This window comes from Phalacrocorax carbo, chromosome 3 (assembly GCF_963921805.1).
Source record: "Phalacrocorax carbo chromosome 3, bPhaCar2.1, whole genome shotgun sequence".
Classification (NCBI taxonomy): Eukaryota; Metazoa; Chordata; class Aves; order Suliformes; family Phalacrocoracidae; genus Phalacrocorax; species Phalacrocorax carbo.
In genome coordinates, this window is record NC_087515.1 from 5583161 (window position 1) to 5610609 (window position 27449).

The 27449-nt window shown below is 43.8% G+C and overlaps 1 long non-coding RNA gene across 1 annotated transcript in view; it reads right to left on the minus strand.

The window, feature by feature from the left end:
• Nucleotides 1-4655: 4655 nt before the first annotated feature.
• LOC135312430 (uncharacterized) overlaps nt 4656-27449 on the minus strand; it is an 89478-nt gene continuing 66684 nt past the window's right edge. The window contains exon 4 of the long non-coding RNA XR_010371948.1: nt 4656-4696. This is a non-coding gene — a long non-coding RNA (uncharacterized LOC135312430). The remainder of the gene's footprint in view (nt 4697-27449) is intronic.

Genomic DNA, 27449 nt, shown 5'->3' on the forward strand with positions numbered 1-27449 from the left:
GGATATGCTTTAAGTGCTCCAATGCAAGAAATAAAATATGTGTGTGGAGGAAAACAATCTGTACAATACAAAGGCTATCCACGCGCAAGAGTTGCTAGGAACTTCGTTCAAATAGTACTACCCACCTTCTGCTTTTTTCATCCCAGGCTGCCTGAAAAATGGTGTTACTGAATAAAATGAAACTAGCAGATCCTAGATTTCTGCCTCACTCAATTCACTCCTTTCTAAATATCTATATTCTTAAGTGTGATGGCAATACTTTTCTTCTACTTCCTACTGTTGTAACTTGATACAGTGATGGCACATATGGAGATAAACTATTTAAGAATGTGCTGCCTTGATCATAGGTAACTTCATATGTCTTGCCAAAAGGCAATGGGCTTCCCCCCCGCCCCCCGCCCTGGGATGCAGTCAGCCATAGCTAGTTTCAGATAATTTACGAAACAATTTTATAGTCTCAGGATCCCAAATTAAGGTGTAACGAGGTGGAGGAGATCTACGTGCTATCACAGCATCTCATGATAAGTAACCCGCAAAGGAGCGTTAGATAAAATGGTCAGATGTGTGCTTTATATGCCTTGTTTCTGGGACCTATCCCCAGCTCTGCATGTCAGGAAAAAAGCAATTGGCACACTACTTGTAAAAATGAGGGAGTTCCTGTGTTAGTGACTGAGGACTCCAGCTATCCCTGGGAGCGTGGAGCAGCTTATTCAATGGCAAGAATTATTGCCTGGCTAATGGACTCTCAAGGGGCACCTCATCATACAGTGACTTTCAGCCTGCGATCTGCAGACCTGGGGCATGCAAAGTGTCTTCCCAAGGTGATCAGGAGGAGAGGACAAGGAAAAGAAGACTATTAATGTAAGAAAGAGGCTTACATACCTCAGAACCTCTACTGGAGGATGTGTCTGGCCCACCAAACAAAATTAAAAAGCCCTCAGCCTGCTCTAAGTCAGTGTGTAGAACAGCTCGGTCTTATACAGGATTTCCCCCAACAGAGGTAGAAAACCCTGATATTTAATGACAGTTGTTTCTACCACATTCTCTGGAATAACATTGATCTCCTCTTTTAGACGGCATACCATTTGTTTTCCTGTTGTCTTGCTGCTGTCTTCATTTCAGAATTAACTGTGCAAATTAACTCTTTGTCACAAGAAGGGATGGATGTTTCATTTTGGTGTCTAGCTGTGAAGGTCAGATTTCTTATCTAAGTGAGAGTCCCAGATCCTTCTGACTTTGCACAGCTTAGTTTGTGATCGGTAGGTCAGTAGGCAGACTTCTTCATGACTACTGTCTTCCACAATCTCGATCATTACCCATACCCACTCTATTTTGTAAAATGCACAGTGACTAAACACTAGACTGTCTTTGAAAAACCCTCATACCCTCACCAACTGAATACATTTTCTGGGCTCTTTGCATACATGATTGAGTTCTGCCTGCCACCCATACTCCCCTTGAGTTTTCACTGACTTGTTTTTGCAGTCAATGCCCACCTAGCTGTCTGCAAGCAAAATGGACGTGCCAGGAAGCACAAACAAAAGTCTAAGGACACAGTCACTCTGGTAGTTACCACTCCTGAGGAGCTGTGCTTGAGGGGGCCCCCTGTACCCCACAGAGCAGGGTAGTTGGTGTGACCAGGTCAGAGGAGTAAAGCTCTGCTTGGGACTTCTCACAGCCACAGCTGGGTGGAGCAGGGGACTGGTAAGGGATAGAAACCTTTTTCCGCATCGCATCTATTTCCCTTCTCTCTCACAGAGAGCAGAATGGGACTTATTATCTCTGATAATTAACAAACCCAAGGGACCACCGCTGAACAAGCACCATGACCAGCTCTGGTGTAACCCGATTGTAATTGCTTCCGCTTGGGCCTGCACTGAAATTGGCTCCCGCGTATCATTATGGGACCAGTGCCTGAGAGGCAGAACTGAAAGCACTGCACTTATCTTTTGGAAGAATCAACACTTGACAAAGTATCCTGAAATGTGTTTCCCTGCCAGAAGTTATACAGCACCAGGTTGAACTGAAAATTCCTGTTGCTATGGTTGCCACTTGCTCTAAATCTCTTTACTACTCCTTGTTGAACAGCAGCAAAGGAGAATAAAAACATATACAACACTTGTAATTGCCTGGTGCATATTTTAACGTTTCTCTTTGGTGGCTGCTTTAAATTATGCAGTAATATTGCTGGCAGGTTTCTCCAGTCCCTCTTCCCTAAGAGGATACATTTTACAGTGCTGAAATTGGACACTGGGTGTAAGAATCACACATTTGAGTATTTTTTTTCAGCAGCAGATGTGTCGCATGTAATGTATTGCAACTCAAGCTGTACAAATTAAGTGGCATTTGCATTCATTAAGCATACATGAAATCTAATTCCATTAGGTCCAACAGCATTAAGGTCTGTCTGTTCCTGCTGATGTTACAGCTTAAGGACGTTATATCTTCTGGCTAGATTCTGTTTCAGAACCCAATAAAGCCAGGAATTACATCCTGGCTTGACGCCTTTGCAAATCCAGCTCAGCAAACATACAACATGAAAGCTGTAGATGTAAATTATTTATATTCATTATTGTCCAAAATATTAATTTACCAAAAAAGGTTTAACAGATTAAGCAAACTACAGGCACCGTGCCCGCAGCAGAACCAATTTAAAAGACAACAATGTGATTTGCTGAAGTCAAACCTCACTTCTAATCTTCCCGCTTTGTTACAGATACGATACAGAAGAACTGTTAATGTTTCATCAAGGCTCTTTAAAGAATCAAAAGCTTACAGCTACATTTCAGTCAGTTTCCCAGAAATGTTAATCTGCACAATCCCCCAGGAAAATCAGGGACACTTTACTTTTTGAATTTCAATGTTTTTAGCTGATGTAGAAATTAAGTAAAGAAAAGGAAGGCAAAATGTGAAAAAATTTGAATCGCAGCTTTTATAATTTATTCTGCTGAAAGGATAGTTCGGGTGCAGTATTACAACTACAAGCCCAAATGCAGCAAATAAACCAATGTGGACAAATCACTTTGGTGTGCATGCGTTTTCACAGAAGACGTCATGACCAAGAACACAAGTCCGCCCTCCTTACTACTCCAAAATCAAATCTATCAATTAAGCAGCATGAACTGAATTTTTACTGGCATTTTCTGTAAGATGAATCCAGGTGCCAGTGTAAGTTTTCATCCACAGTCCTTAATTTCCAACTATCAAATTAACAAGGGTTCATGAAGTAAAAGTGCTTATCTTCCAAAGTCTTTGATTTCTTCTCTGATTGTTAATGGCATCATCACGCTAGTCCTCCTGTTGGAAGTACCAGCAAAACGTATGTTTCTAATGAGCTGAACAACAAATCTATTTCCATGGAGATGCAAGAAACAGAAAGGATTTAATTAATTATGTATAAATGATGCCTTATTTTCCTATAAGTAACTTCCCAGTGGTCTGAGATGTTATTTTTCATCAATCAAAGTTCTCGGCGCTATCTACAACATAATTTCAATGGCATAAGTATCCATCACAGGCAAGAGAAGATTATTTTTGCTTTTTCAAGGACTCTTTATGCAAAAGCTTATCTTTGTTTCACTTTAAATGTGCTAAGTGTATATATTTTATTTATATATGTAAATGAAATATAAATGAAAATATAAAATTAAACTAAACTCATGGCAGCTTTACTTCCATTTCCAAAACATTCTGTCATCTCATAAAAAGGTCCCTCAAACTACCAAGATAGCCTTCGAAACTCTTCAGATCTAAGCTAAGTTACCCATAACTTTCTCCATAGCCAATGGAGAGAGATAAGAACTCTCAGAAAACAGTTAATCTCATCTTAAAATAGGTGGCTTAGATAAGAGAGCTGAGCCATTTTGGAGGTCACTGTTCCCTCTAGGAAAGCCCGCACTGGACAACTTAAATCACTTACTCTTAGAAAGCTCAACTTAACTGAGATCTCACTTGGTATGTACTTTAACTGGAATCCACTTTGAGAGCACAGTCTCAGCAGTATGTTTCCTATTAATTTATTGCAACATCGTGGGAAGAAGCTAAGAAGCTGTACATCTCTTTATTTATGAGTCAACATAAGCCATTTCATCTATAACAAAAAAGCACGCAAGGGATGACTTAGCAATAAATGGTCCGGGCTGCCTTGTATCCAACAGAGGAAAAGCCATAATGAAATGTCCCAGTCATATTTAGGAAGAAATTAAATAATTTTTTTTTTTTAAGAAGTTGATAAAAAGTGATACTTCATTTTCTGTTTTCTAGTTGTCATACTTTTGCATTGGCGTCTACCTGGAACTTGACAGACCACAAATATGTACCTATTTCTATGACACTTAAAGCTGGAGAAATACAGAAGCCTATGATCAGAGGCCCCGGTTGCTTTGCACTGCAGAAGTGATACAAAACACGCAGAAAATGCCCTTCAGGGGAAGCTGACTTTTCTCCTGTCTACAGCTTCTCTGCAGTGTCGATCTGCATCTGCTGATCCTAGCCTTTCCACCACAATAGTCTGCGCCGGACCTATGTAAAAACATTCACCTCGAGGCAGCACGGACCCTGGGCTGGGAAACATTTCGGGCCAGGGAGGTGGTGGAGGGGAGGGAGATTTTTCACGGTCCGACATAGGAAACTGCCCTTCATTACAGAGCGTACATACCTTCCTTCTTCCCTCTCAGGCCCAGCACAGAGCTCCTGTCTGTAACGAGAGAAGCATGTTTTATGTAAGTCACTTCCCAGCGGAGTCACTCATTATTAATGTAGGCAGATCTAAAGAGAGAAACCCATGGCATTTAGCAGCAAGAACCGTTAATGAAAATGTCATTAAAGAAGTCAATCTGCAAGCTATGAAATGGCCTCTCTACCTTTTTCTTTTTTTTTCCTGTCTTTCACACCTCTGCATCTCTGGGTACATTTCCCTCATCTCAATCTTTTTTGGCACCAAGTCACAGCTTTATCTGGAGGGAGGCAGGGAGACAATGGTTTCTGGCAAACTGGTTGAGACGAGGCACTGTTTTAACTATTTATTTGTGGAAACGTGTCAGAAATACATTAGGTAGGTATGGGACTAAATGGCAAGGCTGAGGAAGCAGAGACTCCAATGACTGGCTGTAGGTTAGGCAATTGCCGGCAGTGCTGATCTGGCAGGTGCAATGTAGCCCTTTCCTACACATTTGGTAGAGTTGATGACCAAGCATCTTCCTGCTTAGATCTTCCAAGTTCTTCATACCTGTCACTCATGTTGTTCACTGGAGTATCTTTCTGGCACATCTGTGTTTTGGGGATCTACTTAGCTGGTTCAAAAATCCTAATTCAACAATTCTGCTAGAATTTGCCCTATTCCTTCGGACCATTTATATCTCAGTATAATGAACTATATTAACTGGAAGCAACTCTCTGATAAACTGACTTAAACTGGCAATGAACATCCCTTTTTTCTCTATTTCCCTGTGACTTCCTGTTTCCGTCCTTGAATGTTGAGGGCTTTCCTTTGGAAAAAGTAGCTATTGGTATCAGGGAGAGGTCACCTGGTCTGGGTACACATGTGCTGGCTCACGTTATTAAGTTATAAGGGGATTAGAAACCTTTCTCCTTAATTCTGATGGCTTTCGGGATCTGTACTGTATGCATGTGTTTAAATTAAGCCCCCCAAAATTCACAGATAAAGCCATTGTCTTTTATTAAAACAGCTACTGTATTAATAAAAATACCCAAGATTTTAGGCACACAGAAGGTGATGAAAGCATGTGTCCAAAAGTCTGTCCGTTTTTTTCTAACAACTTTATTGGTCTATTAAAAAATACTACTACTCTACTCAGCAACCTTATCTTCTTTGTGACCTGACAGAATTATAGCTATAACAGCCTGAAGTCCATCATAGAAGGGTTAAGGTTGGAAGGGACCTCTGGACGTCACCTCACCCACCCCCCCTGCTCAAGCAGGACCACCTAGAGCCCGTTGTCCCAGACTGTGTCCAAATGCCTTTTGAGTATCTCCAAGGACGGAGACTCCACAACCTCCCTGGGCAACCTGTGCCAGTGCTTGGTCACCCTCACACTAAAAAAGTGTTTCCTGATGTTCAGACAAAACCTCCTGTTTAAATATACTGTTTGAACTGTACACCAGCCCTCATCTGTGCTCAGTACACACCATCTTAGCTTGTCAGTACTTTCCTTTTCCCATCAGCTTGGAAATGGGTTCAGGCTTTTACACTGCAGTGTAAAACCCACCGGTGGTAAAAGGGAAAATTACGGGTCTATTTTTTCTCAGCAAAAAGTGGCAATTCAACACATTGTGGCAAAAGAAGGCAAAAAAAAAGAAGCATCATTTCCCCATTCTGCAAAGAACAGAGGTGCTGAGAGACTGCCACCAGCAGAAGTCTGTCCCCCCTTCCCCTGTTACTGTACTTGGCAAGAGGAAGGAAAGAGTACCGAAAATGTTCACACCAGGCAGTAATAGACAGCCAGCGATGGGCGGGGAAAAGCAAAGAAAAGCTGTTTCCCTATGGAGCGTTGAGAAAGAAATGGAAGTCCAACAGACAGACAGAACGTAGCCAGCATTTCAGAAACTGCTCCTTTTGCCTTTGAAACTTGCACCCCAGTTTGGCAGCTGGCACCGGGGCGGGCCGCTAGCATGTCCTGGCTGCCGCAGGATGCCCGTGGGACAGCCGGCAGTGCTGTGCGATAGCCCGCAGTGATTTGCTGTGGATCATCCCTGTATCCAACTGCTATTCATTGTGCAGGACACATATAACGTTATGCCTTGGTGGATGTACTTCACTGTCATGCCTGATCAAAAGTGTTGCCTTGGAGTGATCTTAGCTTGAGAGAACCCTGAGCAGTTCTGTAAGTAAAAAGTCACCCCAAGCTGACACTTGAGAGGAACAACATTAAAGTCTACTCATCTCTCTTGTGTCCCTGGCTACTTCAGAAGCTTATAAACAAAGCCCTGCTCTGCTAGCTGGTAATCGGAGAGTAAAAGGACCCTTATGCCCTTGTTCATGATTTATCAGTGCTTCCTAAATAGAAAATGAACTAAAAATGCTGACGCTAGTCATGAACACCGGAGTTTTAAGGAAAGATAGTTAAGTAAAAGATTTATTTTAAGGATATTTAAGTTAAGATAAAAATATGTAAGCTAGCGAGCTCATTCTTTCTCAAACCCAGGGGGAAATCAACGGCATAGAGACAACACTTCGGGCCTGATCTCAAGGCACAAAACAGATTAGTAACACACAGAACAGTCATATACCCATGCACACATGCCGGCAGTCCCCCCGAGCAATGCAAGCTGCAGTCCCCCAAGCATTCTCCCTCATCTCCAGGGAAATGCCTCCTCTGTGCATGGAGGTGTGGAGCAGAGATGCTTGAGCTGGGGGAGCCTGGGCTGGCTCCAGAGCCAGCAGAAGCACAGCCAGTGCAGGGCAAGACAGCATCTGTGCTAAAGTGCCTGGCTGACGCAAGCCAGGTGCGCATCTCCCATAGGCAGGGCTGTGGTGCATCTCTGCACCACACTGCTACTGTTCAGCGCAGAGGCGGTCTCAGTGTGGAGGGAAGGAAATGCTCTCCCCTTGAATCCGAATCCACTGCACGCAAAGAGCAGACAGTCCTTTTGAAATATCCTTCAGTCAGTGCTTACAGCGTCATGCCAGGACCGTGCTTTCTTGCTCCTGGATCTAGTCTGCCTACAGCATCCTCACTATTCTCCCTAAACTGATTTTCTCCCCATTAGTACAGTACCCACAAACAAACAGATTAAATTCTTTTTCTGCTTTTGTCTTCTTCTTGCTAGGCTTTTTCATAAAAGTAAGGCTCAAGTGTTGTCCTGTAGCCCTCGTAAGCTCTGTGTCCTGCTGAAATCAGCAACATACATCCCAAATGATGGGCTGCAGTCAGCAGCCACGAATGGGTTAAGTGAGTCTCTTGGGTAAAATAAAAAATGCCACTTCTCTGTTAGTAGCTGAGATAGGACTTGTCTTGGGCAAAAGCACTTGGGATGGGACTGCCAGTGTTATTTATCTCAGTCTGACAAACAGCTGAAGGGAAGAATTTGTTAAAGATTCATCAACCTTTCTCATTTGTTTAAGAGCTGAGAAATCCCACGCAGCAGCCCTCTGAGCAGACCTCTTCTGAAAGCGGGGGAGAGTCCCCGGGTGAGAAAACAAGCAGGGCAGCTTGCTTAGGAGCAAGAAGAGTTACACTTTACAGATAATATCCATCAGAAAGAAGCAAAGCAGGCCACCTCTCCTTTCCCAACCAGGTCAGCAGGCACATCCCAGGTCTGGGCTACACCGGAGGTCACGACAGGCACTGGAATGGCCTCTCTACTTTTCCATTTAATGCATTTTTAATCTGCCTACGGGGATCCCAGTAACGCCACCAAATTTATCCTTTGTCGTCAGCCAGCCCCAAGCCCTTCTGTGGCACCAAGAACTTTAACAGATATCTTTTAATCTGTTCTACTAAAAATGAGAGAAAGTAGCTGTTTTCTCTCATTTTTCAACCACATGAAAGCGTAAATTTTTCATGCTTTGGAAATTCTCCTTCTTTTTACTGCAGAGTGCACCAGGGTCTCGTGTCCCAAAGTCCTCTGAAGAGCTAAGATATCAAAGATGCATATCAGAGACTACCAAGCCATGTAAAATGGACAACCCTGAAAAAAACTCAAATGTCTTTGGAAACCTACCAAAAGACTTTGCAATCCAAAATACAGTAACTCGTTTAATTTTTCTGAGCTGTTTGAAAGATCTAATGGTGCCAGACACTTAGAGATAGCTCACTAAGTTCTTCAATGGAATGTTTTTTTTTATCAGAAAGTAGCAAGTGGCTGAAACAAGTGTTTTGCAGGGAGACATAGCAGCATTGCCAGAACTTTTGTCAGGACATATTTCTCTTCTCTAGGGTGTGATTTATGGTCAAAACCCAAGAGAGGCTTAGAAACGACAATAGCCTAAAGCCCTGGGCTCTCACAGACCTGAACTTAGGACCCCTCTGTACTAGGCAGGTACTATAAATCACCAAGCTATTAACTACCTACCAAAGTCAGCCTCTCACTTTCACAGGTTGGCACTGCTCCATTTTGCATAAATAAATGAAGATTGTGAAGGAGATCCCTGATATTTCTGTGGTCAGAGCACTTTTCTGGAATGTGGGAGGCCAGCAAAGTTGAATCTTTTTCACCTAATGTGAATTGATTAATGAACTGTTGGCTATGCTAAGTGAGGATCTTGCTTTCTTTCTGAATTGTTTTCAAAAAAAATAGAAGAAACTTGGCTTCAGCCCTATACGAAACAGAAAAGGGTTTGTTGTTTTTTAAACCTCAAAGTGTACAACTAGAAAAATCATCTCTCACCCAGCTGTTAGAGATGACTCATCTCTGTAAGATGGCCGTAATTTTCTTTTGGGACACTCAATAGTTTCCAGGTGAGCAGCCGTGCAGCACATGGCATGGCCTGAACTGTAGGGGCTTCTAAAGCAATGCTGGATTCAATGAGGCTCCTTGGAGTTCGGGAGCAGAGATCCAGGCTTAACATAGACTTAGAGGGAAAGAGCTGGAGGAGCTGAGAAGCTGCATGGTTTACACTTCGCCTGTCTCTTTACCAGGGCTCTGCTGCTTCATGCTCAGAGGGGTTCAGGACTCATGAATGAGATTTTTGTTTTAAACCAGCCTGCTTCAGGTATGGGCAATGAAATGAAACATTTGTTGCAGAGTTTTGCACTTTGGGTGGATCTAGGTCCCATTTTAGCCTTAAATCAACCTTGGGATAAAACAGTTCATTCCAGTCTAGTGCCCCTGCTTTCACCTTACCACAGGTTAACTGGGGGCCATCATACAACCAGTTATTGTGTCATGTAACCAGCAATAAAACTACCTGTCTGGATCACTGCACACTTATACATCAACAATAGGACATGATTTAGGAGTCCTTAGTCCTGCTGCTTCAGATATGAAACTGCAGTGAAGCATAGCCATCATGTCAGAAGCTGCTCTTGGCTCCGGGGTTTGGGCAGTGGAGTTTACCCAGGAGATTTCAGCTTCACCTACACAAAACAGCTTTTTCTGAGTTGTGCCATTACAAATACAGTGTGCATATATACATATGTGCACATCCCAGCTAACTGAGGCGGGAACAACTGCCTGCAGCCTGGAATTTTTACCTTTGAGCACCCCAGGATGGCTCAAAGGACAGGCAAAAGAAGCGGGCTACCTCCTGCGGCCCTTGGGCAACAGGGTATTTGCACAGTCCAATTTGCTGTGTTTTCCCATGTGAGCAGAGCTAGAGGACTGTACAGCATTAAACTTCTCACAGCTTTTCCCAGAGTACCTGAAATCTCCTCCTTCTCCTCAAGCCCAGGCAAACCTTCCTCCCCAGGCCCTGAGCAAGGTACCTCTGAAATGGTCAGGTCTCAGGTCCCACCAGCTCCAGGAGGGAAACATATCACTTCTCTTACAGCTGCTCAGCAGGCATAAGAGCATATCATGCCTGGAAGTATATTGTCACTCTTGTCTCTTCACTCTTTCACCCCCATTTCCTCACGCAGCCACAGGAAAAAAAAAACCCAGTAACTTTATTAAAAGTACCTGCTTCACCTTTAGCAGGAGTATTTCTACTGAGAAAATATTCCCTTTGCAGGTTAAAAGTCAGCTGCACAATTCTTTAGGATAGGATAAAGCTGAGTCCCCAAGCAAAAATGTACCTGGGTGTCTAGGGATCTCCTGAAAACCTCCAGCTCATCAAAGCACTGAAATAGGTAGAGAGCTGAGAGAAAACATGATGAAAGCAGCTGCTGATCTACCTTTTCCAGCCCCAAGGAAGAGCATGTAGCTGCCCTAGCATTCCTCCAGCAATTACTTATCCTTTTCTGGAAGACTTCAGATGCTGAAGGCCCACCATCCCTTTGAAAAGCCAGTTAAAGTTGTTCTTCCCCTTTCACTCCTTCAAAACAACAGTTTTAGACTGGCTCTTACAAACATGAAATATGACTTTTCTTCTGAAAACTTCCTGTGAACATGCAATAACTCTGAAGACCTGGGAGTTGGGCAGAAATCCTCTGGGATGTAAATGGTGTTGCCTTCATTTCAGGTGTGCTGGCTGCCCTCTGAAACATACTGAGAGTAAACATGAAATAATACAACTATGCTTATCTGCACATACTATTCAGCTTGTGGCCATCGTCACAGCAGGTAATGCTCTCACATCCCATTTGAAGAAAGAGGTAAATATTTACCTTAAAATAAGAATATCAAGCACCTATAATTTTTCCATTGTGACAGACTATGTATTTGTGCATATGCGTATGGCAGACAGTGCTGGAAGATTTTAAACACTAAACTGTCGCATCCAGAGATTGGTAAATTAAATAATCATTCATTAGTTACCATAGAGATGCAGATGCAATCACACTGAACAAAGAAGGAGCGGGGTGGGGGAAGAAAACTGTACAAATGCTGACAGGAGCAAGGCCCTGCATTGATTTTTGTTAATATATTTTTATTTATTAAAATCCCTTGACTGCAAGACCTTGTTCCATATTCATTAGTGTTTCACCTGCCTGAAAAGGGAAATGGCAGATACTCTCATACAGCCTCAAAGAACCAAATCCTGAGCTGGAGCAAATTGGTATAGCTCGATTGACTTCGGCAGAGAGCAGCCAGCTTACAGCAGCTGGGGATCTGGCAAAAAAAAAAAAAAAAAGAGCATCTAATTCTCTTTAGCTTCTACAGCAACTGAATACTACTGCGTTCTCTGCTACTTTACAACTTCTTACAGCAATGCTCTCCAGTAAACAAGCACAGACAGGGAGGAGCTGGTTTTCCCAAAGCCAGCTGGCGGGTTTAGCCATATAACTGTCATTAATTTCAATGGCAGCCATATAGCTCAGTTTTCTAGTCAGCCTTGAGAATCTCATCAATAATCCCTTTGCTGCTGATAAGAAAAACAGCATGGGCTTAAGAGTAGTGCTCATCAGGCAGGGTTTAAGCAGAGCTGGATGTGCTGTCTCGCCCAGGCCCATCAGTCCTCCTGCTCACAGGTAGTGCTGCACCCAGCTGCGTCACCCAGACCCCTGCAGCACCCAGGCACTAAAGAGTCGCATCTGTCTGTAGGGGGCTAAATGAGAGAGTGAGAGAGGGGAAGGACTCTGCCCTCCTTTGGGTCACTGGCAAACATCCCCATGGTCAACTGCCTGATGATAATGCTAAGCGACTGGCCTGCTGAAAGGCCAATTAAAACTTCTTAATTTATTTATGCACATGTATTTGGATAGAAGAGAGTGTGCTGATAGATAGAAACTGTGCTGAGACTAATGCCAAGGTCTGGGCTAGAGGACAGGGTCTTCCCCAAACCAGGGCAAACTGCCTGAGCCCTGATCCCTGCCATAAGCCTCCTCATCGCAGCTGGTGGCAGCAGGCAGATGAGCGCCTGGCCGGCTACCCCGCACAGCAAACCAGCACCAAAGGGGCAGTTTGCACTGAAACACCAACACTAGCACCTGACATGGTTGCAGGTCTCTTTTTTTACTCCACCACCACTTATTTGCTGGTGATAAACTATGACAAAGGAATGGGGCAGACAACTGGGACAGTAACAGCCTGGATGCAGCAAACACAAGAAAGACACCAGCGCGTGTGAGTCAGACGTGGAGTGGCCTCAGAACAAATCACTGCCACAGCCCAAGTTTGTTGCTCTTTGGGCTTCCGACACGTGTCCAAAGCCAGCATAAATCTCCCAAAAGCTGTGACTAGAGTCAGCTTTTGGCTACTGGTTCTCAAAAAGTCCATGTAGAATGGGTGACCTATTGTGACCCTTTTTAGGAAGTTAAATATATCTCCCGTATATCAGCAATATTACATAGATGCTCCAAGAAAAATCATTAACATCGGAGAGGCAGAGGTGAAGGTAGGAAATGGGACAGCATTGTGCCCAGAGGTCTGCCTGCAGTCCATCTTCACAGCACCTGAATGTTTCTGTCCAAAATGACCATCAGTGATTACTACAGGAGTTACCACTACCCATTAGGGACAACATAGCACTTTGCATGAATGAAGCTGGGCCGCATTGCCCAGACTGCGAGATCAGGCACTCTCCAGAATGTACCAAGCAGGAAGCCAGGCTGAGATCCCTTCTCCCAGCTCCAGATCAGTGCTGTAGGAAAGAAAGGCCACAGAGGCATAAAGGAAGCCCCAAAATATCCAGTGGCTACTCCTACTGCAAGTAGCCCAGTCATCCCCCAGCAGGCGCCTGCAGGCCAGCCCCAAGCCAGAGATGCAGTGCGAGACTCTGTGCAATTCAGTGGAGGCTGCTGGAGCACGGCTGATGAAAGGATGCTATTTTCTGCAGTGTAGGCTAGGTGCTGGGAGCAAAGCAGCCTTGCAGCACTTCGGAGAGTGATTCCATCCCTTTTCTTACACAATTAGCTAAAGACATCTGCTCAGTAATGTCTTAAATCCCTCAGCAACACACATGTTTTGTTTAAAGGGCCAGTGTTCTCTGGTCCTTTAGATGTTTAGATCTTATTAAATCTACTTAGAAATCTTGGATACAGTAACTAATAGCCATCTTTACACAGAAACCTTCTTGATGATCATCCCACTGGAAATGACCAACCTGTTTTATCGGGAGGTAAAAGAACCGGTATTAAGCTTTCTCCTACTTCAGTGAAAAAAAAACCAAACCACCTCATTGCTATATTGTGAGCTGTGAGAGGAAAAAAGCTTATGTTTACAAATCATATTTTGTGTTACATTTTAGCTGATTGTAAAGACTCTCTATATACAGTCCAAGTCCTGTAAGCAGACTTCTGTGCAGAAAAGAACAGTCTGAGGTTGCTCGTCTGGGTTTTTTTATTACTATTACATGTGTAAGTGGCTAATAGTCTCAAAACAACCTCTTTGCATTCACAGCACTCTGAAAAGCACACAACCTTGAAAACATGGCTCGTCTCCTCTCTTGCTTCCACAGGTGCGAGCTGGGAGTAATGCTGCTGAATACAAGAGAAAAGAAGCATCTCCTGCGTGCTCCTGCGGCTGCTCTGCCCAAACTGCCCTGCGGACACCACCGCTCCCGGGGGATGTGGCCTTTTACCAGGACTCACACCTCCGGCAGAAAATCCTCCTCCCCCCGCAGCAATCAGGCGGCAGCAAATGAAACGGCTCCCCATTCCCCTTTGCAGCAAAGCAAGCGCCTCTCTGCAGCCAGGGTCCGTCCACAGGACTTTATGTTCTCCTCAGGCATCAGTAAAGCTTGGGCTGTGAACACTCTTCCCCGTATGAGACCAGTCCCACGCTCTTACCCTGTGAAGCCGTATAATGGAACCTCATATGGGGAGCACGTTGACATTGTTAAGGTTAATGATCTAACAACAGAAAGCACATTTACAGGCAAACGGATGATAATAATTGCTCGAGCGAACAATACGAGCAACATATTGCAAATTGGCCTTCGGTGTGCTTTAGCAGCGTTGTTGTTGTCATCCTATTTTCACAACGGGTAGTACGCTATCTCTGATCCTGGGGGGTGTGATACTTTCCACAGAGACTCTCTGTACATGACTGTTGACCACAGGTAAGACAAACATGCGCCCTGTAGCTTACTGTATACCCTCAGGCACCGTCGGGTGCCCCTCCTGCGGCTTTGTGGCATTCAGAGAAGGGGGTGATGCAGTTTCAGCATCGCGTGTGTCTTGCCTTTGGCTTCCCAGCCAAACAATCAACTACCGATTGCAGGTGTTTGGCAGCAAGAGGCCTTCAGTGTGAACCCAGTGAGGCATTAACTGCTTTAGCACCATGACTGCGGGGGCGTAGAAAAGGGACTAAATCAAGAGATTCCCCTCCCCATCCGAAACCCAAGGGGGGGCTGCTTCTTGATTTCTTTACTTGTTAGTCCTGTTTCTGGATCTTTTCAGTAGCGGTCACGACTTCTTAATGGTTTCATGTGATGAAAGCCTTTGACAAGAGCATGTGTCACAGAAAACACAGTGGTGAGCCATGGCTTTCATATATATGTTAACCAGCCTTTACAGCATTACAGGGCCCGGGTGACAAGAGTAATTCAGTTAAGTTGCAGCAAAGTACATGGTTTCTGTGCTATACATCAGAAGACGGAGGAGCGTGGGACTGAAAGGCGAACAGCCAGAGAGCAGCAGCTCCACGGCGTCCCACAGCACACAGTTAATATGGAAATGCCGCTGTGCGAAGCACGTGGGACACGCTCTGCTGGGGACAGCGCTGCTGGGACCGCTGCATCGGGAAAGCATGCTGTGAAGAAAAGCCTTTCCAGCCAGACAAGTGTTTATGCACAACTTAATGCTGAAGTGAGAATTCGGGACAGCTTGAAGCATTGAAGAATATCACGTTTCTGCTGCAGATAGCCAGATTTGCCCACAAGCAAAATTCACTCAGAGAGATACACAAAATGAATTTGCTTTTCCCTCTGATAATGTCGTCCCTTCACATATAAGAGGAATTTCTGGAAAATCTGCCTTTGAATGAAACTCATGCCTCTAAACGTCTTGGGAGCTTTTTTTGAAAATCTAACTTTAAAAGTCCTGGTTTCCACCAAAATAACAGTTATTTAGAAAATTACAATAGAGGCAGCATTTGCCCACATTTGCAGTCCCTAAGGAGAGCTACTGAATAAATGCAAGTATTCTGCTTTGCTGTTTTTTTTTTTTTAATTCAGTATATTCTACAGAGGCTTAAAAAGTATCATCTACTATAACACAGAATCTTGACATGAGCAGAACAGAATAATACGAAACCAAACATTTCTGAGGTTAACTCAGAGCCATTTATTGTATTTCTATTTCTAGGCTTCAATTAGAGTAACATAATTTGTAAAAAGCTGAACAGGTAATCAGATTGCAATCAACAAATCTTCTTAAAAAAAAGAGACAGAGAGAGAAAAGATTTAAACAACAAGCTTTACAGATAGGAGGATAAAAGTAAATTCACTTCTACAGCCCCATGGGAAAATCTAGATGTAATCAATTCAGGGTAAAATTTAATTAAAAGACAGAGCAATGGGATGGGGGACAAAATTCAGGTATATAGGAAATCTTTGAGAAATACTCCTCTGAGAACACAGTGCAATCATTGTTATTCTGCTCATACAGTTGAGTCGTATCAGTAACCAATCCATATACATGCATCATCCGACTTACGGGGAAAAAAATAGATTCACTTTCTCCCCTGCCCAAGTAACTCCCAGCTTAGAGGGGTTAAAAGACCATAACAACTGCTTCATAGCATTCCAAATATTCCTGTGCCTATCCCCAAAATAGTAACCGATCTATCAGTTCTCCTTTATCTAAATCTTAATTTCCCATTGGCCTGCCACATAATTTTGGCTGAAAATGAATTAGAAATTAAGCATAATAATAATAATAATAATAATTACGGGGGGGGAGGGGAGGGGAGATAAGGGACACTCAGATTTTCTTTAACTAAAAAACAGTATTGAGCTCCCCGAGAATGAAATTTATTCACTAGGCACATAATTCATTATTAAAGACAACCTTGTAACTCATAAGCAACATTAAGTTAGTGTACACTACAGATAGCAAATTATGTAAAACTGCATCAACTATCATATACTTATTATAATCAAAAGATTATACAGTTCCCTTAGAAAACACTTGGGAAATGCTAGCCACTGAAAGACGGTGTGAAGAAAAGACACGTAACAGAAATGGAAAAGCGTCTGATGTAGCTCAGCAAGTGTTCCACTCGTCTCTTCTCCCAAGTAACAAGCAATAGAACAAGAGGAAACGGCCCCAGGTAGCGCCAGGGGAGGTTTAGACTGGATATTAGGAAAAATTTCTTCACTGAAAGGGCTGTCAAGCATTGGCACAGGCTGCCCAGGGAAGTGGTTGAGTCACCATCCCTGGAGATATTTAGAAGACATCTGGATGTGTCGCTTAGGGACGTGGTTTAGTGGTGGACTTGGCAGTGTTAGCTTTACGGTTGGACTTGATGATCTTAAAGGTCTTTTGCAACCTAAATGATTCTATGATTTGATTTGAAAAGCATGCAAAAATCAAGCATAAAATGCCAAGGGATAAATTGATTAAATCCTTCATTGCAAACTGCAGATTATATACTGCATTTCATCTATTAGACTTTTTTTCTGCCCAGGCACTGCAGCGCACGATGGGCCAGATCCTCAGCCAGTGGCAGTTGTTACCAACCTGTGACTCAGGTCAGGTACCCACACACCAGAGGAGTGCTGAGAGCGGACCCAACAACACCACATAAACAGCTCAGCACCAAGGGTGTGCAAACAGAAACAAAAGGCACCTGGTAGGTGGGTCAGGTACCTTCAGCAACCTGGAAAGAGCACTCAGCACTTTTGCAGCCACACTACAAGTCCAGACAAAGGCCAAGGGAAAAAATTTACCGTTTCAAACTTCCACCTGAGTAGAGAATATTTTGTCAGGATAGTAAATAGGTATTTCGGTACTTGCAGTAGTGAGAATATGCAGGAAGATTTTCACAAGGTTGGTCAGTTCTGCCAACTGTGTGAGGCTGCTCATGGTGTGCTACTCCCTGGAGACTCTTCCAGTGCAGAAACAAGTACAGCCAGTGGTCCCAGGCTGCTCCGCGGTGAACTCTTGTGGTCACTGCCCAAAATATAAATAGCTCCTATCCATCACTACCACTCCCTGTAGGCTTCTAACTCCTCAGTGTATGACTTCCCATATCTTTCCCTGGTATATCTGTGCCTTTTCAGAGGCCTCCAGGTCACACTGTAGCACGCAGCTGCAGGAGGAGGGAATTTGTGGGTGAAAACTACCCCTGTCCACATAAGACCTATTTTCCAGATAAATATAGGGTTGTCTAAAGAGTAACCACCAAGATTTTCAGGTAAACTACAAACCAAAACAGGAACCCAACCCTAATTTCAAAACAGCTTTACTGCTGCACGCCTGTGACTCCTGCACACGTACTGGAGTTCTGCACCTGTATGTTTAGAACTGGCCTGTGCCCTCATGGTGCGAGGACAGGGAGCTCAGTGATGGGCTATAGGGAAACCTTGAGGCTAGGCAGTGAGAAAAACACTGTCAGGAGGAGGCAGTAAAAGTGAAAAACAAGGAGAAATGTATCTCCCTAAACTCCCAGTGAGTTTCATGCTGTCCCCCTAACACTAGGAGGCAAAATGTTTCAGGCAGAAATGTAGTTGTCCAAGTTGACGGTATCCCTTCAAAACTCTGTTCTGATGATAATCAAGAGCCTCCTGTTTGCATTGTCTTGGCAGTGGTTTCCAACTTTCAGAAGGAAAATGAGAGAATCTGCAGAAGAGAGATTAAAAAGCCTCTCATTGATAGATGCAAGGAAGACATTGTTCCGTTTTGTTTAAATGGCCTTTATAAAATGCTCATTGCCTATCAAGTGACAAATTAAGTATGGGTAGGGAAAACCAGCAGGCAGCGCTGCACTCAGTTTGACTGAGGGTGGGGAAATGTGCTGGCTTGTACCACCAAATGCAGAAAGTGCCCGATCCACGGGAAGCTGTCCCAAATGCAAGACAATTTTAAAATTAAATTTAAAATTTAAATTTCCACATGAAAGGATGACACTGGTAAGAACAAATCCTGTTCCTCTCTCAGTCCCACTTTCTCTGAGTAAATGTGCACGCTAAAGGGCTTTTACTTCAGCTGAAACAGTGTATCACATTAATGTGCTTTTTTAAACTTCTGTTCTAACTGCTAGGAAAGCAAAAGTGAAAAACAAGTTAAAAGCACTCAAAAAGAAATGAAAGGCAAAAACCCTAACAGCCAATAAGGGTTCTAATACAAAGCAGAAGAAATACATATATAATGTAGATGTATACGATATTTGCTGGATGCTAGCTGGAATTCTGGATATGCTGGGTGAGCCACAGTCAGGTTTTGCTTAAAATCACATTACGGTTCAGTGTGCCAGGGGTTAAACTGTGTGTTACAGAAACCTCCTAGGATTTTAGGCCTAAATAGCAAAAATTCATGACACCAGCTATTTGTAAGAAATTTCGCCAGCATGGCAAAAAGTTCAGCTGAATAAAAAGTCCAGGTGTATGCTCTGTGTGTGCTGGATAAGCACTGCGTATTGCCCAAACCGAGATGTGTTTTGAAAGTTCACTCCCAAAGACAACACTAGGGACGGTATTTTTTCCAACCTAAAAAATCCCTCTATTGATTTTCTTTCCTTTAAAGAAATCACATGCCTACCACATTTCAAATGAAACCCTCCATCCTGCAAAAGCACTTGTTTTTCTGCTGTTGCTTCTCCCTGGGTCTCTGTAGGGGTGCAGCTACACTCTTGAAATGTGTATACAGCAGGCCAGCATGCCGCTCACCCGGTGTGTACTTCAAGTCCCTGCAGGCAGGCAGGCTGGGCTTACTGCTAACAGCAACTGCAGAATAAGAGATTCAGAAGCGCTAATGGAAGCCCTGCTGAAGACACTGAAGAATTTTTCGGACACTATAAGAAGCAAGCTGTAAGCAGGTTTATAATTACACATCACGGTTCACACATTAAGCCCTACCTAAACTTCTGGCCTTCCTCTCCTTCTCTTCACCCCCAAATCCTCCTATTTGTTGTTTTCCTTTCTCTCTTTTCTTCTTCTACACAAACCGTGCTCTTGGCCTTTTGCGTAGGTTTACAAGATCTACTCCTGACCTACTTTTCTATTGTTACTCCTGCAGCTCTCATCAAGAAACTTGGCAGAACCAAAAGGCTTAGTAGCAAGGCAGCGAGGTCCTCTAATGAGCTACATCAGTGAGCAAACCTTCCCCAGCCTCACCCTGCCCTTGTTTCAGTTTCTTTGTCATTCAGGTCAGGAGCAAGCTCTCAAAGGAAGAAGCCTGATCTCCCTCATGGAGCAAAGCCTCCGGAACCAGGCTCTTGAATTTAACCAGAATAGCAGGCCATGAAGGACCCTAGGAGCAAACAAGGACATTTGGAACTTTTAGGGAAGAAACCAAACTCACTTGTCCTACTTGGAGACTTCCAGCTTTGAGCAGAAATGCCTGACTTGGCGTACCACTCTCAGAAGATGGTAACATGACAAAACCTAACAGTAAATGCAAAGATACAAATACAGCCAAGGACAAGAAAAAAGGACAACATGGTTAACTTGGGTATCACACTTGTCCAAAGAGGTAACAAAGAAAGTGACAGTGAAAATGCGTAGTTTTGAGTTTCCTCCTGCTCATTTACTTTTTGTGTCTGACAGAACTGTGTTGCGTTTCACTCTTTCATCTCTCAGCTGTTCTCCATCCCTGCAAGATAACCCATACACCAGGTGCCCATGTGCGCATACGGCTCTGCCGCGGCTCTGACCCCAGCACAGAAAGGCACCCCGTCAGTCAGCCGGCAAGGCTTGCAGCATGGTTTATATGTTTCACCCTTGCTGAAAAGGTCCTTTACAAAGCTCTGCTGACCTCTACCATTCCTAACTAATAAAGGGAAAAAAAAACCCTAAGAAACTGAAAGGAATTTTAACAGGAGAAGTCAGTGCATGCTCTTTTTTTACAGGGTGTTATAGTAGAAATGGAAACCTTTTGCAACTGAAAAAGCAGCTAGACATGGAGCATAACCAACACCAACACTTCTCACATTGGGGAAACTTCAGTTCCAGATCTGGAGCTTTACATTATCTCTAGCCTTCACACATCCTGTTACGGCACCAGGGCTCCAGACAGCGCAACCACTGGCACAATATAAAGGAAAGTTTTTGGTTTTCTGGGCAAAGTTGATGTTTCCGGCTTCCCTAGTATTCTTGCTAGGTTGCAACTATAAGTGCTGTTCAAGAAGAGAACCCCTTCATTACGTACAGTACAGCATCAAGCTTCAAGCAAGTGCAGAACATGTGAAAGTGGCCAGAATTACTGCTGTAGAAGCTCAAGTAGTTTTTCCACAGTATGAGCAGACTCACTGACACCATGAGCTGCACTTGGTCCCAGATCATACTAATATGTATCTCGACCCTGACACAAAGGGAGTACCTCTCAGGGACGCATAGATTTTTTTGGCCAGAAGGGTCTATTATGATAATTTAGCTTGGTTTCCTGAACAGCACTGGCAATGTCCATTCGTTTAGTAGCCCCTTTCAAGAATACCATCAGAGGAACCCATTAATTTTGTTTGTGACGGCAGTGATCATTTGCAGAATGCCACCTCTCGCCTGCTAACGGCTTCAAAACAGCAGACCCCCTTCTCTGGGGCCAAGAACAGCCTTTGGACGCCAGCAATAGTTAGGGAGCCACGTGTGAACCCGCGAATGATGGCTGAAACTCTCTGTACGTAGTTACTCATTCCCTGTGTGATCCAATGTGTTAGTGACAGAAAATCACAATCAGCTATTTTCTCTTAGCTGGCTTTAAGTACCCGCAAACTGTGATTTCCTGTTCTAGAAAGAACACATATTCATGCAGCTATGAAGCTGATAGCCTCACTTATTTAAGCTGATACTGTCTGCTTTTTGCCTGTGTGATTTCAGAGGAGTTTCCAACATACTTTACTACATCTATGCAAATACCTTGCCACAAATTATATTGATAATATATATCCTCCAGCTTGCAGATCAGATAAGATCTCAGCACATTGTTTAAAGATCTGCCTTTTATACAATCAGAGACTGTGCCAAACAGCAGTACATTACAAAGCAAAGCCTTTGTTTATAAAAGAAAAAAGTAACCCCCCACTGGAGATCATCTTGTGGTGTACACAGGAAATTATAGGAGTAAAATTAGACCACTATAGTTTAATAATTAAGGTTACACTCCCAGGACTGTCATTTTTCTTGAATGATATACTTTTTCCTGACCCCCTTAATCTTTTTCACAGGGATTTAAAATAGAGTATTTTACTTCATGTTGGATCAGTTGAGGGTGTAAACATGGTCACTGACAGACACAAGGTTCATCAGTGTGCCTCCGGGTATCAGCATCCATCCGCTGTCTGTGTTTGTTCACATGCTCAGGGTTGAACTAATCACCAGATTTGGAATGGGGAAGCGACCCTCTTCCAGATTAGCTCATCAGAGACTTCTGGGTTTTGTTTGTCTTCCTCTGCAACAGAGTGCATGGTCCGGAAGCATTTGCAAATGTCACCCAGCAAATCTCCTGCTAGCTAGGAGGACTTAGAAATGCCCTTGATCTCTCCTGTTCACCTCCTGTGGCACAATTTTTGTGGCATTTGGTCTTCTAGCACAGACTTGGAGTTTGTTGTGAGAAGCCTAGAAACAGAGCATCCCAGGGTGAGATGAGCTACCGTGCACAGGACTGTGCACATGCAGCATGCCTTTCTGCAATTTGAGAGGCACTGACTCGCTGACTCAGGTGATGCCCTTCAGTTCTCTATCTTTAGTTCACCTGTGTGGCCGATCCCTCACTCTGGGATGACTGCCATGGAGGGAGCTCTGCAGGTATTGGGGATGCATCTTGCCTACATATCTCCACATGTACATGACTGAGCTCTTGGCTCTAGGTTCATTTAGAGTGTGAGGAGTCAAAGAGGGGTTCATCATCTCTATTCGTCTCTATGTTCAGTCTGTATTTGGTCAGACGAGTTCCACCTGCAATAACGATACCATTTCAGGCTCCAGCTTTAACCCCCTGTGTCAACGTAAACAATGTGCTGGACCTTGCTTTACGCTCTCGTTGTGAAAAAGACTCTTAAAATTAGTGTAAGAAAAATAAAGCAACTGACTGCTCTGTTTGCCTGCCAACCTTACCAAAGATTGAAGTGTGGAGATCAAGGTCACTCCACTCAATCGTAGATATTTAACCAAGACAGCTAAACAAGCCTTGGCTCCTATACAATCAACAGACAAAAGGAGGCTCCTCAGAGAGGCAGTCAGTTAATCTGAAGACCTGACAGCTCTGGAATAGCCTCTCTCCCTCCCTGCAGCAGAGGGCAAATGTGACTAGGTTGACCCTGCTAAGCAGGATGAATGCAGGCCTTAGAGATGAACAAACTGGGAAGACATACAAATGAGAGGAGTAGAGACTGAAATGAAAGCTGCTGCAAATTCGACACCAGTTTTGTGCAGCATGTGTTTCTCACACACAGATTTGAGGTGCAGGGGTTGCATTTTCCCCACCCCTTGCTGAGAAGTGCGCACAGCCGTCCCCTCCTGGCGTGGGCTGCCTCACCACAGCCAGATACTCACACACCATTCCGGGCTGCGGCACCATGTTCTTGGTGCACTCAGGAGAATTAGCCTTTTTCCTGTTTAGGATCAGCCTACAAAAGCACAGCTGAGTTTTCAGAAAGTATTTTACCCCCTGCCTGCTTGCAATGATACAGATAGCTTCCAACAGAAGTGAGAAAGTATTGGGGCGAAGGAATCCTCCTCTGAGAATTTCCAGTGTTGAGGCCTTCATGAAAGATGTCATTAGAAAGAAATGAATGAATGCATTTGTCAGCCTCTGGGAGGTTTCAGAGTGGCTTCTATTTTTATCTCTTTCTATCCCTTGAAGGAACTGAGAACTAATATTTGCAATGCTTGACTGAGGATATTAATGTTTCAAAAAGCTGCCATTCCTTCCAGGGCAGGAAATAGAGTAACCTGTTTGGTTTTTTTTCACTGGTTTGTCTCTTGAAATGAAATTTCTTCAACTGTGTTTCCAGTAAGATGTGCCTGCAGGACCATCCAAACCTTCTCCTCCTGTCTATTTATCCAGTATCGAACCTTAACAAATCTGAACGATGTGTGACCAGCTAATACATGACCAAAATGCACTTCTTTTACTTTTCGTGCAGTATTTTTGCTATGCTATGAGCTATTGTCTAGTCTGGACTTAGAGGCAGCCCAAGACACCACAGGTTCACGTAAAATCATGATATGTGTTTACTGAAGATAAAATGCTGAGAGGAAGAAAAAGAAAAAAATGAAAAAGATGTTTTCAGAACAGAATAATCTTATGGCTAACTGTTATAGTGGTACCAAACTCTGTGAGTGTAATGATTTGCCTGCCTGGAGCAGAAATATTTCTACTTAGAGTTAGTAGAGTGGTAAATCATTAGTTCAGTTACCGGTATATTCATGCCTCGTACAAGCGCCTGCAAATATGAGAAGGCTTTTTGAAAAATCATCACCCGCTACTGCAAGACTAGATGAGACTTGTCTAAAAGACTGTTGATGTTGCATTTGATGAAGCCGAAGGGTCACTGCTGAGCACACACTATTACCTTGCCAGGGGCTAGGTCTATTGTCAGAGCAGCGTTTCTGGCCTCCATTGGCCTGAACAGCACACTATCAGCAGAGGAAATTGAGACTGGAGATGCCATCAAAATGAGATGACAAAGAGCTCACTGCGTAAGGTTATATTAAGGACCCTTCCCTTATGGATCAAAGTTTCATATATATTTTCATTCGTTACATTTCAAATCTCACTCTTCACGACATGAAACCATTACCAGCCTAGTCACATGCTCACTGTCTCAGGACGAAGTGTGGGGAAGAGGACGAGACACTGGAAGCTTTGAGTGCCCTGCCACAGAAACAGGGTAGGCTTGCATTTTTTCTGAACTCTTTCTTCATGATTATTTCCTCTGCAAAATTGAAATAAGCAATTTAAAGGCAAACTTGAATTAGCATATTGAGGACAGCTTATTATTTATGAGATGGAAATCAGGATCTTGGATGACTGAACTCATTAAAGACCATTTGGAATAGTTCCCATCTATTTCTTCCACGGTACCCACACAACAAATAATTCACACAGTAATTAATGCCACGTCTTCCCAAACAATACATGCTTCCGACAGGAACTGTTCAAATAGGAAATGCACGGAACTGCACTGAAATAGCAATAAGCTTAAAATACATACCAGCAAACCCAGGAAACCTTGTGTGAGGGCTTCAGGCGCTTTAGCTGAACTTACTGGGCCAAAGACATCCCTGAATTGGCTCAGAGAAGGTCAGTGGAGTTAGGCAAGGGGGGAGTTTGGCCAGCCAGGCCTCTGCACTGGCACAGTTCTTGTCTGACCTTGTGTCAGGGGCTTACAACAGACAGCGCCCTGTCTTTCTGCCCACGCAGACTACACGGTGTAGCACAAGAGAAACAAGCCTGTTTTCCTCCCTAGCTGTAGCCCACAGGGCTATTTGAACAGCAGTGGATTAAATACATTTCCAGCATTGCAACTACCTGTGAAAAGTTGCTACAGGCATAGCTATGCTCTGCAACAGAGCGCAGCCCTGGGATCCCCCGGATGCGGCCAGCCGAGGAACCGGCAGCAGGACAGCTGTGTCAGCAGAGTGCCGTGCCTGGACTAGCCCTCTCAAGAGCTGGAGAGATAATTAGCTCAGGCAGGCTGCCACATTTTCAGCGCCTAAGAGCACTGCATGGCAACACGGCAAGCTACGCAGATGCACCAGCCTCTCAGAGCGTCTCCCCTTGTGCTGCAGTGCCCACTCCTGAAACATAGGAAGGAGCTGGTCAAGTCTTGCAATAAGTAATTGCTCACTTCCAGCTGCTCTTCACTGCTTGTGAAGGGCCAGTAGACTTACCACTGGGCTGTGGTGCTGCATTTCAGGGGCAAGCAAAACAGTCCTGATGATAGCCACTCACCATCACGCCCTAGGGCAGGGGCCTGGGGGGCTGGCAGGGATGCTGTCTGCTCTGTGCATCCCAGAGATTTGTTCCCTTCCAGGGGTTACTTATCCACTCAGCATCTCTGCGAAACACTGGTCATGTCTTATGAGAGGAATTCAGGCACAGAGAAATTAGATCTTCCCAAGGAAACCTATGGCAAAAGAGAGCGTTGAAGCTAGATCTCCAGATTCCCACATTTATCATCCGAAAACATAGCTTATTCTTTCCTTCTAATCAATTAAGCAACCTAACAGGCAATGATTTTGCCATGTCCATACATTTAAGTTTCACATCACAGCTACCATCATGGTAAATAAGAGTCAGCAAGTTGCAGACATTAGCAGGACACCAGTGGGAAGTACTCCATACTTGCCGCCTGGCAGAGTACAAGTAAGGACAGAAACTTGAAGGGATGAAGTGTGCAGGAGGGACATTGCTGTTGAGATCCCTGGAACGAAGCTGTTAGCCGAGAAAAGGACCTCATCTTTGGAGTGGAAATCCAACTGCCAGGCAAGTCAGGGACAAATGTTCATTAGAGAGCCATTTCTCCCGCAGTCCACCTTACTGAACCATGAGATTGCCACGTCTCCTTGGAAAACAAGAAGGGACGTGAAAAATACAGGGTTAGTTGGTTTCTCATTTTGCAGCCTCCACAAGCAACTTCATTCCTCCTGTTCACTAAGCGGGGTGGAATATTTCTGCCCCCTTCCTACCATGCACAGGCACTTGAGTATCACTCAGCTTCATGTACGACCAGTGAGGAGGATCTGGTCCAGCTCTGCCACTCTGCATAACAACATCCCTGGCTCTTGTTGCTTTGCTCTCTCTAAAGAAGAGCTCTCAAAGCAATCAAATTGATTTTAATTTGTTTTTAAAGGGAAAAAGAGAAACGGCTTAGAGGTTGCAAATGTGCAGTGAACAAAACAGCTGTACTGTAAACCTCTGAAAAAACATACTTTACAATGGTAATTACAACAGATTAAACAATGAGTGTCATCAGTGCGATGGTACAACACAAACAGTACTAACTGTTTCCTACTCAAATATTTGCAGACGTCTCCAATTTTTTATTTTAATGAAATTTCATCTAACTATTGACTTGCCTTTAAGAACCACCCTGAGGCTCACAAGCGCTTTCACCATCAGAAGCTCTGTCAGATATCTGAACTAAAATTTGCCCACAATGGTTCCCAGCTTGAACCAGAGGAACGTAGCTTTTTAGGAGGTGGCGAGTCTGAAAAATCCCTGCCTACAGAGAGAATGCTAAACCCTGAGAGGGGCTGAGGACCTATCCTGCTCTACAGTTACAACAGGAATTGTAAGGACCCCCACACCTTGAAGAAAAGTTTTGGTACAGATTTTCTCCACTTCTCAAACATATGCACTCAGCTGGGCTGCTGTGTGATTAAGCTGTCCTCCTTGGACGGCTAAGCACCTGGAATCCTGTCGTCATTCACTACATATGTGCATGACAAGTATGGGCTGCACCCATGAAGCCAAAGAAAATAAATCTATCCCTTTGAGAACTTTCTGAAAGCTTCCCAGCTATTGGATGGGGAGTAACACAATTTAAACAATGATACATTAATTAATGCTAAATGACAGCATGCAAACCCATAGGGTTTCCATTAATACCGAATGAGCTCATGATGGTTTATATCAAATAACAAAAAAGACTGATGATAAAGCCTCCATGTGCTAATGACACCCAGTCATTTAAGGAAATTGGCTTTGCCTGTTGCTAGGCTCTATGCAAAGAATATTCAATGGGCTGAATCCTGAGGTTGACCTTTCACTATTGTTTTGTTTTAAGCAAAAATGTCTATTGGCTTTAATAAGAACTTTTTTTAAATAAAGGAAATCACCTCACAT